The 17972-nt window shown below is 49.3% G+C and overlaps 1 long non-coding RNA gene across 1 annotated transcript; it reads left to right on the plus strand.

Annotated features, from left to right (window-relative positions):
• LOC126492364 (uncharacterized) lies at nucleotides 1-4168 on the plus strand. Its single transcript, XR_007589569.1, has 4 exons — nucleotides 1-89; nucleotides 2421-2503; nucleotides 3210-3367; nucleotides 3941-4168. It is a non-coding gene; the product is annotated as an uncharacterized lncRNA (long non-coding RNA).
• Nucleotides 4169-17972: the final 13804 nt, after the last annotated feature.

Here is a 17972-nt window from a genome sequence, read left to right on the forward strand (position 1 = left end):
CAAAATTGCTAGCTCACAAACAAATGGGATGAGAGGGGAACCAAGTTGCTCCGTGTAAAGAACCTGTGGCAGAGCCAGGTGAAAATGAGGTAACCTATTGGCCAGGCTGAGGAAATTGAAAGCCTCTAGGTTTTTTCATCAGAACCAGGAAAATTCTTGACTTCAGATGCAAAGGGTAGTTGGAAAACGTGCTCAGGAGTCACCCAGAGAAAGCTGCTTGATCAGCTTCTCTCATACTTGCTTCTGATTAGCTGTATCCTTGCCATCTCCATGGCAACCCAGGAGCTTCATGGGTTTCATGGAACCATTGCTTGGGGAAATATGGGGGAACCAGATGGGCTAGGTAGGTGCAGAGACTGGGATGTACAACTCTTCAGAGTTTTATCTTTAGCCAAGGTTGTAACCGACTCTCCCCCAAAGTGGATGCAGCAGTGTAAAGAACAGCTGTTCCCCTGATGGCCTCCAGGCTGTGGGTACCAGTCCCGAGTCACAGGAATTCATGTGTCAAAGAGATCTACACCAAATGGACTATGTGTGTCTCTGCTTCCTCCTATAACCTTGTGGAGCCACAGGTCTCCTGGTCCTCCTGACTGGCCCTCTGTGAGTTTCTTCCCCAAGGCACCAACAGAGGACAGGCTGGGCGCCAGAGTCAGTGACAAATTATACTTTACTTTGCTGCTGGCTGATGCTGAAGGGAAGGAGCACTCGGTACGCATGCTCAGAGCCATGTCTACTTTCTTGCTCTGTGGTTTTGGCCTTCAGTTGCTTTGTCAGCAAAGTAAAGGCAGCGCTATGACCTCTGGATTTGTTGTTTTTCCTCATTGCCAATGAAAATGCCCGACAAAAACAGCATACAGAAAAAAGACTTTATTGTAGCTGTCTATCATGGTTTGGAAGGGTTGGTGCAGGAGCATGAGGCTGATGGTTATATTACATATACAGTAGAGCTGCAGACAGGAAGTCCAGACCTGCTGTGGGAACTTCAAGGCCCGCCCTCAGTGAACCACTTCCTCCAGCCAGGCTCTATCTCCTAAATGTTCTACAATCTTTCAAAACAGCACATCCAACTAGGGACCAAGTGTTCAAACACAGGAACCTATGTGAGGCATTTCACATTAAAACCACAGGAACTGTCTTCACTGGGCTGTCTTGGGGAATAAATGGGTGGCTGGATGGGGAACCCGTGTGTAGATAGCCGGATTGGTACCTGTTTTCCTGCCAAGGTTGCTAAGATTCTTGCCCTCCTCAGTCATTAGGCATGATGCTCCCTGAAGGGAGAATCCAGGTTTGCCTAGCATCAAATCCCACAGTGCTCAGCATGGGGCCTGTAAGGGGCCTTGTCTCCCTGAGTGCAGAGGGAATAGATTCTGCATGCATGATGTTTTTCCTTCGAAATAAATATGTGAACTCCCTGCCCTTCCTGCTTACTACATCATGGCTAATCACTGCTAGAGATGAAGGCTTTGGGGACTTAATGATTTTTGAAAACTGTATGCAAGGTTAAATTATGAGTCAAGCCAAGAGTAGAAACTGCTGGAAGCAATTTCCTCATATGTTAACTGTTGCTCGGCCCTGGCCACTGTCCTTATATGAATCCCAGTCCAGTCATGGCCACATCCCTGCCACTGCTCCCTGGAAAGGAAACCAAAGCATGCAGCACAGTTTCAGTGGAAAGGCCTTAGACCTGGTGTCAATGGGAATTGACTAGAAAGTGTGTGTGTGTGTGTGGGGGGGTGTTTGTCCTTGACCTGCGATGCCTTCACACCCCAAATTCTGCCATAGTTCACAATGAATGTATGAGGGATGGAGAAGGGGACTAATTTTGAAATCTACACTGCTACTACTTAGTGCCTGAGCTTTATTTTCCCCTGAGTGAGGAACAGCAGCTCCTAATGGGGTAATGGAGTGGAGGTAGGTGTGTGTGTGTGTATGCGTGTGCGTGTGCGTGTGCGTGTGTGTGTGTGTGTGTGTGTGTGTGAGAGGGAGGGGTAGATTAAAACTGTCTTTGTCTGCTCAGGGTTGCCAGGCCCTTCATATGTCCTCTTGGCCATCTTCTCAGGTGTTTGAGGTTCCTCGGTTCCTCCAAACATTCCAAAACAGGGGATATCTAGTTAAGCAGAGTAAGTCCCGGTGTACCTGGGGAGAGGCATGGGTGGGGCCTCTTTCCTAGAGTATGAGCTTCTACAGGGCAGGCATTCTGCTTGCTTTGCATCATAGTTCTAATAACTAAGTTTGAGACACAGCTGCAGCATTCAGGAACATCCTCCAAGTGTCTCTGGGAAGGACAAGTGAGCTGTACTGGACCGGAACCTCTTTAGGGTGTTGTCCCTGTTCTCCCACACGGAGGTGGTGACAGGGCTTTGTGTACTCCTGGGAGGCTTTGGATGCTTGCAGGAGCTGTTGTTCTCTCTACTATGCAGGGCCTGGATCCACAACCTGCAAAGGGATCCTGTAAATCCACAAGGCAGAAAGTGGACAAGAGGACCACCATGACCCCAGAGATGTGAGTTGAGCTGACTAGCAGAGTGCAGGGTGGCAAAGTCACCGGAGCTCATGGATAGGAAAGAAGAGGTCAAGTCAGCTACTGTGTGATGGAGAGTGTCCTGTCAGTCCCTGGATCCTCTCACATTCTGAACAGAGCTAGGGACTATGTCTGAGCAAACTTACTGGTGTTCTTGGGGAACCTTGCCCCCTGAAATGATCTTAGCAGCCCTGGTCCAGCCGAGGTTCTGCAGTCATGCCCCTGACTGCACACTTCCGAGAGACCATTCTTCAACTGCGGCCTCTGGTGGTGACGAGGAGTGTTGCGCTAGAGTGGCTGGGAGGCCCTTGGGTAAGCAGTGAGGATGGACAGAAAGAAAACTAAATTAAGGTCAAGAATGGAGGGGATCCTGGGAGTTGTGCTAATTAGGACGAAAGTCTTTAGTGTTTCATTCAATAGTAACAAAATACATAGCCACAATGACATCTTTAATTAATAAAATGGCTCACACCAGTTACAAAACGTACCTAGTAGAGAACACCAAGCCATGCAGTCAACCATCAGTGCACATTGTTGAATGAAGAGGACAGATGTCTGGGGGAGGGAACAGAACCAAGGCTTCCAACCCCTGCACTCTGATGGAAAACTGGCATGTTAGGCGAATATTTCTCTCAAGTTTGTGAATACCCTTAGCTTTTTTTTTTTTTCTGTACACGATCCCTTCAAGGATCCATCTATCTCCAAGAGCAAAATAGAAACATCATTTGAAGCCAGAGCTGATTTCCACACCCAGACTGGCCCCTCCCCGGGTCAGATGGGCGCCTTCCTTAAGTAGAGGAGTTCATGGACGCTTTGGCCGCGACTCCTGCCGGGAACATGGTGGAGGTGAGAGTGGGCACACTGGAACGGAGCTAAAAGAGGCCTTCACAAAGGGATGCATTCTGATTTTCTTCAGAGAGTTGGTGTGGTAGTGATGGGAGATGGTACGGAGCCATGCCAGCGATACCTATAGGCGCAGTGAGATAGGACCGCCTGCTACTGAGGTGGGAAGGGGATAAAGAAAAACAAGTCAAAGACAAGGATCGGGAGACAGAAAGGGGGAGAGATGGCTGGTAGGGTGGGGGAAGAAGGGAGGACAAATGGATGTATTATTTTTGCTGAAATATGAGATGCACATGGTGATTTTGCAAGGAGCTCTGCCAAAAATCACACGAGGTTAATTATTTTGACCTCCATTTCCGGCTCGCACACTTGACGGAGGGCATCTTCAACTGGCGATGACACCACTGCCCTCAATAACATGTGCGCATCGACTAATGATCTCTCCGGAGCGCAGCTGTAGCTCCGAAGCAAGCAGGCTTCGCCGCCGCAAAGGCCCCGGAGTAATTGCTGGCAGCTCCTCGTCCACTTAGGCAAGAAACACGAAGAATGCTGCTGTTGTGCTTTATTGTTTTCAAGGGCCCGTGGCTCCCCTCGGAGCATCAGAAAATATGTGACCGTTGGCAGCTGGTTCGTGTAGAGTCCCCGGTCCCACTGAGCCTCGAGGACTGTGACTATCTTGTGCACCTGTTGCCCACAGGGCCTGGAACAGCGAAAAACAAATAGACAAATAAAACAAAAAAACCAAAACAACAAGAACAAAAAACATGGGGATGTTAGAATGGAAGAGATGATGCATGCCACACGCCATAACTCCGTGGCTTTGAAGGTACTGGTTTCCTGTCTTCGCTTTGAGCCTGTCTGATATATAAAGCTAGTTTTTCCAGATGCAAGCCTGCTTGTTCCCTGTCCTCAGTGAGCTTGTTCATAAACCAATTCTGAAGGCTGACACTGTAGGCCTGACCTGGTCGTTGTTTTAAAGGTGTCTGATTCTGATGAATGTTTCTGGGTAAATGGGGACAGTTTGGGGTACATCTGGAGGCACAAATAGGGTTTGCGTTCAGCCCCAATCACTAATTCAACAAATCTTGCTTGTATTTCCATGTAACCTAGGCTGTTTCTACTGGCGAGTGTGAGCCAGAGCGGGAAGATGAAAGGACCTGGGGTTTTGCCCTAAGAAGAGGAAGATCACAATTCCTGCCCACCTTCACCCATTTCCTGTTCAGAGAAGCAAGTCCCTTCCATCTTCTCCATGTCCCTGGTCACTGCATCACACTTAGCTATGGTCCTGACAGGTGTGGATTTCTGAGAGCCAGGACAATCACCTGCTATCGCCTAACTCTGGGAATTCCATGGAAACCACAAGCCATGATCCTCGGCTCTCAGGGGAGGGTCACAAGATCTGTGGGATTGTTCTCTTCCAGAGAAAATGGGTGAGAAACAGCGGGAGCCCAGGGAGCTGACAATGGCTGAAGTGTAGCTCCTCTAGGAAGAGGTGGAGCCTTTCTGAATAATGTTGACACAATTTTTTGAGTAGTTTATCCGCATTTGTCCGCGGAGGTACACATACTTGCACATGAGTGTGGAAGCCACAGGACAACCCTGGGGTCTTAGTAATCTTGCTTTCTGAGACTCCGCACCAAGTAGGCTAGGCTGGCTGGCCAGAGTCCCCAGGGTGATGTGGGATTCCCCCTCTGTATGTTGTGAATATCATTGGTCAATAAAGAAACTGCTTTGGACTTATAGCAAGCTATAGGGGAACAGAGCTGGGGGTGGGGGGAGCTAAAGGGAAGGTGGGAGGAAGGAGGCGGAGCCAGAGAGATGCCATGGAGCCACAGGAGACAGACACGGGTCCGTCAGAACTTTAGCCGGTAAGCCTTGTGTTGATATATAGATTAATAGAAATGGGTTAAATTAATATGTAAGATTTAGCCAATAAGAAGCTAGAGCTAATGGGCCAAACAGTGATTTAATTAATACAGTTTCTTTGTGATTATTTCGGGTCTAAGCTAGTCAGGCAGCCAGGAACCAACAAACAACCTCCCCTACTACACCAGGGTCTGCTTCTGCCTCCCAGTGCTGGGCTTAGGAGCACACTCCAGCACACTCCAAACCGTGCATTCGTTCGTTTATTATTTTAGTGTGCCTTCTAGAAATTGAACTCGGGTCCTCAGGTCTGTAAACATGTTGCCTACTGAGATGGCACCAGCTGCAGGGGACATTCCCACACAGCAGGACGAGCACAGAATCAGCACTTTGTAAACCCCGGAAGACCTCCAATGCTTAGAAAAGTGTAAACGCTCAGGGTAACATTTCCACCCATCTCTGGGGTGGGGGGAGCTCCCAAAACCACCTGTGAGTTTCTTTTGCTCCCAGGGCCCTTAGGTGCACCTAGGTTCATGAATATTTAAATTTCCCTGCTCATTTGTCCCCCAAGTTTGACTAACTAAACTCTTCCTGGTTTTGCATGGCAATGAGACAGGGAGCGCTGGGTCAGGTGGGCGGGAAGATCACAGGTGGGAGCTCTTATCAGTGGGGTCTCCTGACAACAGTAGGGATTATAAATCACCAAGTGTTTTTAATCCCAGGCTGATTTTAACCTTGCTCTGTGGCCAAAGATGACCTTAAACTTCTGATCCTCCCGCCTCCAGTCCTGGAGTGCTGGGATTACCTGTGTGTGGCACCACACCAGTTTATGTGGTGCTGGGGTTAGAACCTTGGGCTTTATGGATGTTGGGCAAGCCATCTTTAGACTGAGCTATATCCCCAGCTACCAAACATTGCTTAGCTTGTCCTTGGTGCTTTGTGCATGTCAATGCATTGTACCTCTCCTGTCTGCGCTTTGAGGTCAGGACAGCTGCCCTCGGCTTTCACAGGTGAGCAAATGAAGGCGTAGTCGAGATAAACAGCAAGCTTCACAGAACCAAGCGGGTTCAGGATTTGCACTATCTCACACCCTTGCTCTAGCTCTCTCTCCTATAAACACCCGAGGGCCCGGAAGGCACAGGGTGCAGAGTGACCCAGTGTCCCTTGAGTGGAGCTTATCCCCACAGCAGATGAGCCATGTGTTTATTTCTCCTCTTTAAACCTGTATCAGTGTATTTGACGGGGTTCTATAAGGGAACATAGTGGATCGGATGGATATCTGGATCTCTAAATGCATATATTTAGAGGGATTGATTAGAGAGGCTTACAGGCTGGCGTCCAGGTAGTTCAACAACAGCTGTCTCACAAGGAAAAGGCCAATGACTGTGTAGCTGGTCAATCCATCCGACTAGACGTTCCGGCAGTCCCAATCTGCTACTGGAGTCCTGGAGGACTCTTAAAGAGCTGTTGGCCTCCAGGCTCCATTGGAGCCCTGAAGAAGTAGTTTCTAATACCCGCAAAGGAACGAATGCCTCTGCAACAGGGTAGAGGAACTTGCCAATGAGAGCGAGGGCAAGCAGGCAAAAAGCAAACTTCCTTCTTCCCTGTCCTTTTATGCAGGCTGCCACCAGAAGGTGTGGCCCAGATTTAGGGTGGGTCTTTCCACCTCAAATGATCAATCAAGAAAATCCCCAAGAAAACAGGCATGCCAACCGCTTGGGGATTAGTTAATTGCCTATGTGGTCAAATTGAGAACCGAGATTAACCAATACAGACTTCTTTCAGAAAAATGCACAGAATAAACCACATTGCGTTGTATGTGATTGGTCTCCAGTGTAGACTAATCCACTTATGTCTGCGAGGTCTATCAACATGGAGGACCCTAGAGATCATTTAGACAGCACAAAGGCCACAGAATCCACAAGTACACACAAGTACATACTGTGTCCTCCTCATAGGACAGCATGCCCTGTCCCTTTAAGGGACACGGTGAATGTTGTGTTTTTAGCCTCCTCGTGTTTTCCCAGCAAAGTTAATGAGATGTAGCTGGTGCTCTGCCTGCCCCTCCCTCCTGTCTCTCACACAGCCGGGCTGGCAAGTCCACGTGCTCGCCTTTGATCTATTTTTATACCACCACATAATAGTTCATCCTCCTAAATATATCCATCATCCTGGATTTGCATTTTTTTATTAAGTCGCCTTCCTGCCTCCCATCAGTTAATCAGTGTTGACGCGACTCAGGGAGCAGCCTGACAAGATGGGGATCCAAGTCTGGCCTCTGGCAGCTTGCCTGCTCTGTGGCTTGGGGCGATCATCTCTTATCAGCCTCGGTCTCAGTCTGCTCATTTGTTAACTGGAGGCGGGACGTGCAGGGAAAGATGGCTGTGTGACTCATGAGGGCATTGTCAGGGATTGCTACTGGTGAGGGTCCATCTCTCTGTGGGGTGTACATATGTAAATGTGTGTGGAGGTCAGAGGTCAGCCTTAGATGATATCATTCCTCAGGAGCCATCCACCTTAGATTTTTTAAGGCAGGTTTCTCTTTGGCCTAGAACTTGCCAGTGCCACTAAGCTGGATGGCCAAGGAGTCCTAGGGAACCCACCTCCTTATGTCTGCCAAGCTCTGGGATTATAAGCTCTTGCCATCATGCCAAGCTTTTAATGTGTGTTCTGGGGGCTAGAACTCTGGTCCTCAAGCTGCCATGATGAGCACTTTACCAACTGAACTGTCTCCCCAGCTCAGTACCTGTGGACTCACTGAGCTTCCGGGGGCAAGAGGAGCATAGCAAGTTTGTATACCATGAAACAGACTGACCCTGCCCAGGCCTTCCAAGGTTAAGCCATGATTTAATCTAGCTGCACCTCAGTTAGAGAAGGGACAACCGTGTGCTATAGATAATAATTATGCCCTGGGTATGTAGGGGGTCATTTCCTCAATGGTTTCCAGATGGTGATGCGCTGCCTCCAGGGAACACTTTTTCCTTAGCATGACTTGGGCAGGGGACTATAAACACTATTGTCATCTGCAGCAGAAGAAGAATGGCGAGTCTTCTCACAATATACCCAGTATCCCCCCACCCCAGCATGTACTTAGCCACCCTAGACTATCAACAGAGCTGGGAAATTTCCACAAACGAACTTGGTATAGACATTTAACACAGTTTTTGACAGTTGAGTGTCAACCTTGAATGAAGCTGGGGATGTCTGGACACAATGACAGAACCCCTACTGTTACTCACAGCGCTGGGATGGAACAGCAGAGGGTCCTTTACCCCGAGTCTCCTCACTCTTGCTCATATACAGCTCTATCACACACCTGTGCTCAAGTGTTGTACTCTGGTTTGCATGCAAAGTGTTTGCCTGGCTCCTCTCTCGTCTCTCACTGTTTATTGTTGCGGTGACACCAGGGACATGCTCCATCATCCTCACTGAAATCAGCCCTATCACAGGATGGCTGGCACCTTGGTTTCCAAGTGTGGTCATGGGATGGTGGAAATACAGATGCAGGGGTCTGGCGTTCAAGGAGGGTAAGAGTGACAGGGTAATGAGGTCCAATCCCCTAGTCCAGGCTCCAACCCTCACAGAACACACTGGAAACCAAAGAGTGACGTCTCTGGGTCAGACCCTGTGAGAGTGGCTATTCTGAGGACCACTCGGCCATCCCTAAATATCTGCAAGGGCCTGTGGGCATCCTGTCACCCCTGGGTTTGTCTCAGGAGGAAACAGAAGTCCAACCAGATACAAATAGAAGCTAGACTAGGTTTTGAAGGCACATGGTGGGGAGCATTACCTCCTAGCAGAGCCCTATCTGCCTCAGTTACCCTTGGAGCTGACTGTGAGAGAAACCTTTGTTCGTATCCCCTGACACCCAGATGTACCTTGATTTCCGAATGTTTAAAGTCCACCACCGTCTGATCCCATGTTTGTATTGGATTCTAGCTGTGCACCCCCACCACACACACACACACCATTTTGCATGGAGGTAGGTGGGGAACAAAGGACATTCCCAAGCACACTAACTGGGTGTAGCTGGTTCTCCAGATCCTCCTCTCCATGGTACTAACACAATGGTGGTGGTGTTTACGGCATCCTCTATGGACTGAACTTTGGTTAGATGCCTAGCTCTTTTCCCACCTTAGCTGCTCACATCTCCCATCAATCCTCCGAGGCTGGGGATGTCACTGTCCCCATCTTACAGATGAGCAAAGTAAGGCTGCAGGTAGCATGACCAGTGTGTGCTGAGTCCTGGGTGTGAACCCACTGATTTCTGCCCCCAGGCTCTGACCCTTAGCCATACTCTCCAGGCCTCCAAGGACACGGGGAAGCAGCATGAGTCAGCCATCTTGGACTCCTACCTGAAGTCCATCCCCACACCAGTGTTGGGACTGTGGTCACATCACTTCACCCCCTTATGTCTGGCCTCTTGCTTGTAAAAGAGGCAGCATGTGTGCATGGCCCTGGAATATATACCTCCGGATGTACATAGATTCCCTTCCCTCCGTGGGATCTGCCGTGCAGAGAATGGAGTAGCAGGTCTCAATGACAGGGCTCCTGAAAGCCACGGCCCCGTATATACAGTATATTGGACAAGGCGATGAGGTCCTTTACTCCCTGGTCTCTTTCCACACTGCACGAGCAAAGGCTCAGGCCCAAATTAGTAAGCTGTAAATCCTTACTAGTTCATCACTTCGCCAGACCCGAAGCAAGGACGCATACTACAGGCATCTGTTTGTGCCCGGGGCAGGGCGGGATAGTTATCTCACTCCCAGGACCTCAACCAGTGCTCTTTAACCATGGCTTCTCTTACTGTGACAGACCCAGGGACACGGTGGGAAGGATCATGTAGTCTTTGGCCTGGTCCTAGAGCCGGGCTGAGACCTCCATCTCCAGTTCACCCTCTCCTCAGTGCTTCCTATTGATCTTATAGGCTTCCCCTCCCTAGAGCGGTGTCCTCTTGCTATGGCTAGTCCCTGGATGGCCTCAGATCAGAGTTCTGGGGTGCATATGTGGGTGGGGGTGAGGAGGACAGCGGCAGAGTACAAACAACCTGGAGTCTGGAGCGAGGAAACCCACATTGGCGCTTAGAGCCCTTCGACTCTCCGAGCCTCCCATTCCTTCTGCTGTGGGAGCCAGACGTGAAAAAGTCTGCGTGCGAGTGTCACACCAAGTGTGAACAGAAAAGAGACCTTCTCCAGTGCCTCACTCAGGAGGTGAAAAACCCTCAGGAAAAAAGAGAAAAGAACATCATGCTTTTGGTTGTATTTTTTTTTTTTTTTTTTTTTTTTTTTTTTTTTAAATTTTTTATTTAAATTTTAATTTATTTCGCCTCTTTCTTTGGAGCCCCACGGCTATCCAAGTGGTACGTACATGCCACGGCCCCAGGTGGCATCTACACACTACTGTGCTATGACTTCGGAATGGGAGTCATGCTGATGGGCAGAAAAGGTGGATCAGAGATGCCTTCCTCCTTTCTCCCTCTCAGCCCTGATCTCTGCTTTTTAAAATTCCCATTTCATTGTGCTGGCTTCCCTCGGCAGTCTGAAAGAACTAGAGAATAAATGAAACAAATTGAAACAAATACACAACTACTTACACAGAGGAAACGGGACGGTCAGGCAATGCGCGCAGGTACGTGACGCACTCAGGCTTGGGCCGCTTGAGGGCTTTTAAGAGCGGAGAGTGATGAATAGGAAGGCAGGCAGGGTAGGGCAAGGGTGCAAGCAAGGATGTAGGGGAGGTACTCAGAGTCCTGCAGTCTCCACTGTCACCAGCGATGCTCAGCACAGGCTGCAACCCCACACGCAGAACACAAGGGGGAGAGGCAGCTCCACTCAGAGCACAGAGGCTGACTCCACACCACTTTCAGCTCCACACAAAGCTAGATCACCTAGGGCCAATGTGGTACTAATAAAGTTTTTGTTGAAAGCCTGCTGTGAATGGCTTACTCCAGGCCTGTCTGTGCCTTTTCCTCCTTTCCTGTGAAGCCGTTGGCTCCAGGGACAGAGTGACTGCGAGAAAACAAATAATAGCATGGTTTCTTTCTTCTGCTTTCTTCCCAGGAGACAGAAGGGCAGAGGCAGACTGACAGAAGAGGGCTCTTACAAAGTACGAAGAAGGGATGTTTTGATACACAAGCCACAGAGTGGGCAGCAAAGGGGGCTTGACTCTCAGTCCCTCCACAAAGGGAAATGACTTGAAACTGGGTGGGAATTCAGGGCCTCCTGGTGCCGGTACCTTCCTACTGCTGGAGCTTGCTTTATTTACGTGAGTGAGGATATTTATGTGTCATCTTTAAGCAGGCGCTCTAGATTAAAGGCTTTCAGGATCAAAGTGGCTGTGGTCAGACAAGGTCCAAGAGCCTCCTCTGAGACTAGTGGAGAGGAAGTCAGCCCACCCATGAGACTCGGGTCACGGGGAGATGCGTCTCGTTAAAGTTTAAAGCAAACAAAATCGGAGTTGAAGGCACTAATTCTATACTACAAGGCAAGAATGCATTATAAACTGATTTTTTTTTTGATTATTCAAAAATTGCCAGAAGGGCAAGGCACAATTTGAAGTTGTGAATTGCACCGCTGTTTTCGCAGTGGCTGGCATTTATTGAATACCTACTGTTTATGTGGTTCATTTTCGCTGTCACTATCCTGGGGCTAAGGTATGCGGAGGGGTGGAGAGGAGCTTGTGAGAAACCTTGGCTGTCCATTCACACGTGTGGGGTGCAGAGAAGATGAAATTGCTCCCCGAGGGGCAGACAGGCACCTCCAGTTCCTCTCTAGCCCCAGCACTCACCTACACCCACGTGCACAGACAAGGAAAGAAGAGATAGCTGGTCTGCAGGGCCTGACCTCAGGCGGTTCCAGTATGGAACTGGGGCATGTCTAGTAAGGGACAGAGTCAGGACAGGGAACCCTTACCTTCCTCAGGACAGGCCCCAGGTCCCTACGGATAGAAGAGTCCCTGTGTCTATATCTTTGGCAGCAAAGATGAACAAATTCAGTCGTATGTCTAGTGATTCATAAATTCCTATAACCCCCTGCAAGACGCAGCCCCCAACCAGCCAGGCAGGTTGTCTTTTCTCATAAGGACACATGGTAGGAATTCACACTCTAGTAAGAATACCAGATACGTCACAAGGATAAGTCCAATCAGGAAACATTAGTAGCCCAGAAGAGGGGAGACAGGGAGTGGAGGTGGAGATGGAGGTGGGGCAGCCAGCCAAGGCTCCTCTGGGAGGTGGCAGAGAGGAAACAGGCTGGCAGGCTCCTTCCAGACAGAGGGAAACGCAGCATGAAATGCCACAGAGCAGTTCAGCAGGGCTGGCAAATAGGAAGAGGCTCTATCGGGCCCAGTACAGCAGGTCTTGGGTGGGGTCTGAAGCTGCCTTTCACCACCAACACAGGCATCCGGCCTCACTGGGCCTCAGCCCCGCAGACCTTCAAACTATGGAAGTGGCCTGGGAAGAGAAGATGGCAGGAATCTGTTTGTCTGACAAGTACCAGGTGATCCTTAGTGCCCCTGCCTCTGCCCTCATCTTACTCCAGTAGATGGGGACATGGGGTTAATGACCAGAATCTCAGATTTCAGCTCATTTTTATCCCATTAACTGAGCATTTATGGTTTGGCCAAGGCTAGTGTCAAATTGCAGCAGCCGCAGGACCAGCAACGGGAAACTCCAGGAATGAGTTAGCACAAATAACACAGGGATGTTCCATGAGTTCCTGAAGGCCACACAGCAAATCAAGCCTACCCCAGGGTCAGCTGATTTGCAGCCGAGTCCCATGGGTCCACTCTTGCGAACAAGCTTCTGCAGTTTTACCTGGAGAGCAAGCAACAAAAGGCAAAATTTTAAGAAATAACTCATTAGGAGCTACAGAAATGCCTTATCCATTAAGAACATTGGCTGCTCTTCCAGAAGTCCCAGATTTGATTCCCAGCACCCACAGGGTGGTCCACAGCTGTCTGTAACTCCGGTCCTAGGGGATCTGATGGCTTCTTGCTTCCAAGAACACTAGATATGCACATGATACACAGACATACAGACAGGCAAAACCTCCATACACATAAAAATGAATGAATAAATAAATAAAAGACTCATTAAATGCACCACTTTGCCTCATTCCCCTTCCTGGTATGTCCATCATAGAGAATTGTTGCTAAAAGTTCTTTGCAGAAGAAAGGAAAGAAATGAGACTCATTGCTGTAAGGGCCATGTACTTAGAAACGGGTCTGCAGCAGGGCCGCGCTTGGGTTAACCTTTCTCACAGCAACGAGGAACGAGGAGGAGAAGTTGTTACAAGGAAGCCAGAAGAGTCTGAGATAATAATTCCATCTGCATGTTAGAAAAGAATGCATTCTTTTCTAATTAGGGCGACGGCATAGCAGCCAGTATCTAGTACATGTTAAGTAGCAAATTAGCTTTGGGGCTGATGGTAGGGCCCACCCTGTATAACTCTGCCTGCCATCCTCTTTAGAGGCCAGAAGAGACTGTACCCTGCCTTGGGGCCTCTGGGAAGTCACATTTAGGGCAGGCCCTAGGCTCCCCAAGGTCAGAAGAAAGCCCCTCCCTCTGCCTCCTGGCACCTCAGAGCAAAAACAGAGAAATTCATAAATACATCCATTTATTTGTTCTTAAGCAAATAAATAGATTTGCCGTAGCAAAACTCTGGGCAAATAGGGGGTTAAATTGACTATTTTTCACATGATTTATCTGGAAATTTTTTTATTTCTTAATGTTTAGTTGTGCAGTGCACAAAAACGACCATAATTATACACAATTAGGGCAGCCACTAAAAAACTCGGCCAAGTAGACCCACTCTGAACCTGATGTCTGTGCCCTCTGCATGTGCCCCAGAGCCAAGTAAAAGGTACTGGGAATCTGACGGATGTTGCAAATGTTTAACCAACTGAATGCCACAAAAACATTTTTGTGAATCAGATAATATCTCATGTTTGTGTGTAAACTACAGTATTAATTGCAAGAGATTCTTACCAGCTAAAGAGGGCCCTTAAGAAGAGCTCTGCAGGAACATTTTCTTAACCATCGTGCAGCTATGACAGAGAATGATACAGTGGTATCTCTTGAAAAACACTGTCCATCTCTGACCCTTCGCTCAGAGCTAGCACTGTGATGGTCTGCACTGGGGTCCGATGCAGGTCTGTGGACCGTATCTTTCAGCTCAGACTTCTGAGAGTTTGACTGTGACTGTTCTAGTTTTCAGCGGTGGGTACCATGAGCCACGTAGCCCTTCTCTCTGTCTTCAGGTTCTTCTGCGAAGTGGGTCCAAATGGTGCTCTTGCCGTTTGACTAATCCACAAGACAGAGCCTGGTGACTTACAATGAAAGCCATCTTTAGGCTTTCCCCATCCACCCTAAAGTGCCTCTCCTGTTTTCAACAGTCAAGAAGACCCCCGAGGTCATCTTTGGGCTGTGAACAGGAAGCAGAAGAGAAGGTAAGTTGTGTTTGACCTTAGCCTTTCAGATCTGCAGTGCCTGAGGTAAATCACATCTTTGAGAGCTTTAAATGGTTCCCCGCCTGGAAGAGAACACTAACGTCAACAAAGCATTCATCAAGAGCGTTAATTGCTAGGTGTCTAAACTGTACAAACGCTTCATAACTTTTTCTCCTTCCTGTTGCCATTCCAAAGCCCCACCATTGCTTAGGAGGGAACTGAAAGTTCAGAAACATTTAGGCACTTTCTCCAAGGTCACAGTGCAGAAGGTGGCAGAGCAGGTGGGAGAAACAAACTGAGGTGTGTGGGGCTGTACCACAGCGCCCTGACGTGCCATGCCTGTGAGCCTCCAATCCAATATGGAGGTGAAGGAGTGGTGAATGGGTTTATGTGGAGGAACGGTAATGAGATCTACTCTAGGATCCATCTCTGCACATATGAGAAGGAAGCATGTCCAGACAGCAGGATACTGACTCCAGGAAAAGAAGGAGTTGACAGAGCATAGCATAGGCAATGGTTGGTGGCTAGGGGACAGAATGTAGCAGACATTATACTCAATGGTTTCCAGCTAGGCACAGCTGAGATTAGGAGGATGCCATCAGAACTGTGACATGGAGACCGGCTTGCCTGTTGCTGCCTTCACATCCCTGGAGCCTTGAGGTATCAATAGTAGGACATGCATTTCGTTCATCTTGGTTTCTCCATACCAATACAGCATCTGGAATGGAGTTAAAGGGGAACACACTTACTAATTAGACTGATGAGTCCAAAATTGACGAGAAGGATCAGCGAGTCTTCTTTACAAGAACCTCTGACTGTGACCAAAGGGCAGCATGGGTACCATTTAACCCAGAGAAGGCAGAGAAAGGATCCACACATGTGAGGGAATAAGACACAGAAAGAGAACGTGGCGGTGAATCCCTTCCTAAATTTGAGATGGAGAAACCGAGATCTGCTTTTTAAAGCCTGTTTCAGAGGTGAACATACCCAGGCTGAAGTCTCAGCTCCCATCTCACTGATGTGTGATTTGGTCGCAGCAGGTCATTGTTGCAGGCCTGTGTTCCCTCTTCAGTAGGGTGAGAATAAAATCCAGAACATTCTCCTGCCAATAGTTGAGGGGGTATGTGGGACAATGCAGCATCTCACACAGGTTCTGGGGCATGGAAAATTTGGACTGGTTTTGGTCCTCCTGGTTTGCAAGCCTGTGTCCTGTTGAGGCCAGGACTCTGGGCTAGCAAAGGCATAAGGCCCCTCTGGCTTTGTCATTTGCTACTGGTCATGTCATCCTGATTGACAAACCGCCAAGGCCATGCCCCATATGTCACCTCAGAGTGCTTTCTGGGAACCATCTCCACAGGTCTGGCTTAGCAGGAGACCAGATGGACAGGAGGACATTGCAGACTGGCTATCAGCCTAAAAGAACATGAGCTAAGCTGCCCTTTCCTCCACCTTCTTAAGCCTGGCATGCCCTGGAGACACCGCCTTGGCTCTCTAAGACACTTGTCTCTGTGTGGCTCTACACCAGCTTGGCTGAGTGACTCAGTTGGCTACTCTAACTTTCAATTCCTTTCACCCTGATGAGAATTTATCCCTGATTCAATAGAGGCCAGCACTTGATCCCTGGCAAGGGGCAGGCAGGCAAGCCACACCTTCAGTCAGCAGGGGTCTGCCCACAAGGGATTTTCAGGAAGCAGGAGGTAGGAGGCTGAAAGCCCATTCTCTCTCACCTACAGCTCCAGCTGTGATTCCATCTGGCAAACCCTGGGACAGAAGATACACACACATACACACACACACACACACACTCCTCTGGGACAGAAGATACACACACACACACACTCAAACCCTGGGACAGAAGATACACACACACACACACACATGCACACACATACACACACGCACACTCCTCTGGGACAGAAGATACACACACACACACACACACACACACACACACACACTCCTCTCAAACAGAATGGAATGTTGCCAGTCCTACCTGGCACCCTGCTGTCTTCCTTTGTTAAACACAAAAAGTCCTGACAGCCATATGGGGGTGGGGGTACTTGTTGCTTTTCTCCTGGGGCTACCAGAGGCATACTGATCTTTCAGTCTCTAGAAGAGGTTCTCTCAGGTCTTCTGGAGTATCCCCCTCCAACCTGCCGCAGAGACCCTGTGGTTTTAAATCACTCCCTTCGTTTTCAGCATCTCTCCCGTGGGGTCTCCCGTGGATATGACCTCGGAACTCAGACTGATGTAAAGAAACCTTGCCAGCCTCTCACACGCCACAGGCGCAGTTAAGTATCCACTTTTCTGCCATTCGTGGGGGAAGGGAGTCAAGTTCTCTTTCCTCTGGGAGTGGCTTCCTACCTGGAGTAGAAGACCCCAGCAGCTCCTTAAAGAAAAAAAAAAAAAAAAGGAAAGAAAAGAAAAAAAAAAAAGGCTAAAAACTTTCTCCATGTCCCCAGCCCCTTGCTCCCGGCAGAAGCCTCCCTTTCCCTAGGTGCCTCCCGGGAGGCAGGCCAGGGGAACAAGCTCACTCGGCGCTCACCGGTCTCCCTCTCCCCTCCGGAGGCTGGGAGCACGGAGCCCACAGAAGCCCCCGTATCCCTGCTTCTCCTGTTGGAGGCGGAGCGCAGCGTCCTCTCCCAAGCAGCAGCCGCGGCCCTCAATTGGAATTCTGTCCCCAAAAGGGGGCCGGAAAAGGAGGAGAGAAGGAGGGATGGAAGCCGGCAGCGAGAAGCCGCGGCCAGGGTCCCAGACATCCATCCCCCCAGGAAGAAGCTAAGCGTGTAGGCTGCTAGGAAGCGGCACCGCGGCGCCCCACCGCACTGCATCAGCGTGGCTGTGCTGACATTCCCCCCATGCTTAACACGGGGCATTATGCGCTGGTTAACAGGCTCCGAGCTGCTCAGCGACTTGTTTTAAGCATTTTCTCCCTCGCTCTCGCTTTTAATCTTGTCTCTAGTGGCGTGTGTAGGGGGGAGGACTTTATTTCCATTGGCTAAGCGCTCCCTTCCCACCCACATCCCTTCCACATCACCTTGGTGTCTCCCTAAATAAAACCAGCCCTCCTTATCGCCTGGAAAAAATCAGGAGCTAGAGTTTGAATGGGTTTTATATAAACACTCACCCCTGTCAGCGTGCGGCCAGGCTCTCAGGATAAACTCCCAGTGTCTAGCCTGATGCTTGCCCGGCAATCTCTGCCTTGAACGCCAAGGTTTAAGCAGAATTCAGAGGACTGGGAACTCTTCCCTGAGATTTGATCAACCTGAAGCCAGTTGCGGAACTGCACAGGGTCCCG

This window comes from Alexandromys fortis, unplaced genomic scaffold (genome assembly GCF_014885135.2).
Source record: "Alexandromys fortis isolate MF-2015 unplaced genomic scaffold, M_Fortis_MF-2015_v1.1 scaffold_80, whole genome shotgun sequence".
Classification (NCBI taxonomy): Eukaryota; Metazoa; Chordata; class Mammalia; order Rodentia; family Cricetidae; genus Alexandromys; species Alexandromys fortis.